At 45.7% G+C, this 3,157-nt stretch overlaps 1 non-coding gene across 1 annotated transcript; it reads left to right on the top strand.

Annotated features, from left to right (window-relative positions):
* Positions 1-2,133: 2,133 nt before the first annotated feature.
* On the top strand, positions 2,134-2,205 carry TRNAE-UUC (transfer RNA glutamic acid (anticodon UUC)). Its single transcript has one exon. It is a non-coding gene; the product is annotated as a tRNA-Glu (tRNA).
* Positions 2,206-3,157: the final 952 nt, after the last annotated feature.

Below are 3,157 nucleotides of genomic sequence, written 5' to 3'. Positions count from 1 at the left end.
TTCTTTTTCTTTTTTTTTTATTATAGTTGCATACACAACTGATTAGTTTCAGGTGTACACCAGAAGTGATTTGACATTTATATACCTTACGATGTCATTGCCACAATAAGTCTGGTAACCACTTGTCACCGTGCGAAGTTATTACAATAATATTGACCTATTTTTGAAGCCAGTGAGCAAGGTAATAAAAGTCCCTAAGGGTCAGAAGTCAGTAAACACAGGGACTAGATTGACAAGCGGCTTTCTAGCCACTGTGCCTCCAGGGAGAAGAAAGAGGAACGAACGAGCTCAGGCCCGTGGATGCAGGGACCCCAGGGACACTGGACCATGGAGGCTGCAGGGGGACAGAGAGGAAATGGACTGCCTCCCACTTCGTTGGGCAAGCCAATCACACCCCAGCGCCCCCACTCGGATGGCAAGCCGGTTCCGATTTCCCAGGGTACCTCCAAAATCTGCAGTTGAGAATTTACCCCGAAGATGTCCCAGACTGGTCAACATGAGTCAGTGTCAAGAATGATGAGTAACATAGGCAAGTCGCAGAAAAATAAATATTGGAGGATGGTGATCAAAAGGTATAAATCATCAGTCAGTTCTAAGACAAATAAAGTACAAGGGATATAATTTACAACATGATTATGGTTAACCCTGCTGTATGATATATTTGAAAGTTGCTAAGAGAATGAATCCTAAAATTTTTCATCACAAGCAATAAACATTTTTTCCTGTCTGTGTGTGCATATGAAGTGATGAAATGTTAACTAAATATATTTCGGTGATCATTTCTCAATATCTGTAAGTCAAGTTATTGTGCTGTACACCTTAAAGTAAAACAATGCTGAATGTCAACAAAACTGAAAGAAAAAAAAAAGAATAACTATTATGTGCTTCCATTTTGATGATATCCAAAGACACAATAAAGTTTAACCGTGCGTTTTGGGATATATGTGTTAAATTTTTAAAGAAAAGCACTATAACTTCAATATAATTAACTCCAACTTCTACATAAGGGTAAACTTCATCACACCTCTTTCAGAAACGGACAGATTCAATCCACGCCATAATTAAGGGTTAGAGAGGCTCTGAATTCACAATTACCAAGTTTACATTCATTCACGAAAGAATATGCTTTTCAAACATATAATTTTCAAAATAAATTTGACCATATTCCGAATTATGAAGGCAATCGCCATGCTTCTACTTTCATTTGATTTTTTAATTTAAAGCTATATGAATACCCGAGTTTTAAATGTTTTAATGCAGTGGTTTGTGAAAATGGATGTGCTTTGACTACAGCTAAAACACCGAACTGCAGGGTCACGGCTCGAGTAGGGAATCCCGACCGCGGCGCGCCTCCTGGGTCAGGCTCCCACTCACTCGCTGGCTCCAGTCATTGTCGCCCTGTCGCTTCTGGGCCACGGGGCCTCAGGGAGACTTCGGGACCAGGGTTCCTTTGTGAAATGCGTCCCAGGCCCCCCAGCCTGCTTCCGAGCACTCACGTGGACCCCGCGGGCGGCCTCGTAGCAAAAGCCCTGAGTGCTTTTCCCCTTTGCACGGGAGACACCGATCTCTAGCAGGGCTTGTACAGACCTAAACCCCGGGCCGTAATTTTTTTTCCCCAATGTGCGTGTTAACGTAGCGCAGTGTGTGGGTTTCTCCTTTACAGTTTGGGGTGTTTTCAATTTTGCCCCTGAATGTCCCCACGGGCATTGTTTCCTCCATTCCGCCGTGTAAACGCAAAATTCCCGCAGCGATATACCCTGACCTAAAGCGGCCCGATGGAAAGTCTGGTCGAAAAAGGACACCCGGCAACTCACCGGGGTACGGGAACAGGGCCCAGGGCTCATGACCCCCTCGGAGCCATCCAGCGCTTTGTTTCCTGAGACCTCATCGCGGGCCTGAAGCTCGGACTTCAGCCCCGGATTCGGGGTGAGGGGTCGGTGCCCATTGGCCCCCAACAGTTCCCAGCTCAGAACAGGTCCTAGGCACGGAACGTACTGAGAACGCGGGGAGAAAATCGCGCAAGCGCAGAAGGCAAATTTAGCAGGAAGGCAGGACGATAGGAAGGCGGGGTGGCCGGAAGGCGGAAGCGAAGAATGCTTCAATACTCTAGCATTTAAGAGTACAACTACCGTCTCCCACATGGTCTAGCGGTTAGGATTCCTGGTTTTCACCCAGGCGGCCCGGGTTCGACTCCCGGTGTGGGAAGGCTCAGCTCTCTTTTTGTGTTCTTCTTTCCAATATAATCCGGTAAGAAATTCACCAAGTCAATGTATAGCCTTCAATGAACGATAAAAGACAGAAAACTGTACTTGTACAAGAATTAAATTTTAAAAATATATAAAATATATTTTTTAAAAAACGATAAATACAAATGATGAAAGCTCTTAGTTCCTTCCCCGGAATGGAAAGATGTTTCTAGTGCTCGTATAATCAGTTTAGATAATCGTGTCATTTATGTACATATTTAAAAATGTCACACTAAGTGATTGTGATTATGATTATTATTTCATGGTGAAATCCTATTACAGGAGTACTCTCTCCAGGAGTACTGGAGAGATTTTTTTTAAGATTTTATTTATTTATATTTAGAGGGGAAGGGAAGGAGAGAAGGAGAGAAATATCAATGTATGGTTGCCTCTCGTGAGTCCCCTCCTGGGAACTGGCCTGCAACCCAGGCATGTGCCCTGACTGGGAATCTCCAGGCTTATTGAACCATTACTTGACATAGAACCTTGTGAAAGTCTGAGGTGTGCACGTGATGGCCTGATGCATGCGCATACTGTGAAAAAGATCATCACAGTGGGCTAGTGAGCAGCTCCATCACCGCCCACAAGTACCATTTCTCTTAGATAGAGTGTTTACGTCAGGCCACTCACCGCTCTCTACGCCCCTCTGTTTCTGGTCCGAGGTCAGAGAGATGGTGAACACGAGGAAGAGATGACCGGGCCTGGAAGAGCTGTACCCGGACCAGCTGGTGTTTGCCTCTAGCTGGGGGCGGGGTGGGGGGAAGTGGCTCCCTGAAGCAGGACCCACCGGGGCTGGCACACGGTCGCTACAGAGGTTTGCACAGCAATGTGGACAGTGAGGGAAGAAATAAAATCCGTTCACCAACTAGCACAGACCGTGACATGGGGACACTGAGGCATGGAATCAGTTT

Source organism: Sturnira hondurensis, unplaced genomic scaffold, assembly GCF_014824575.4.
Source record: "Sturnira hondurensis isolate 20B ecotype Veracruz unplaced genomic scaffold, ASM1482457v3 Scaffold0007865, whole genome shotgun sequence".
Taxonomy (NCBI): Eukaryota; Metazoa; Chordata; class Mammalia; order Chiroptera; family Phyllostomidae; genus Sturnira; species Sturnira hondurensis.
The sequence above is the reverse complement of the archived record's forward strand: the minus strand, read 5'-3'. Positions and strand labels throughout refer to the sequence as shown.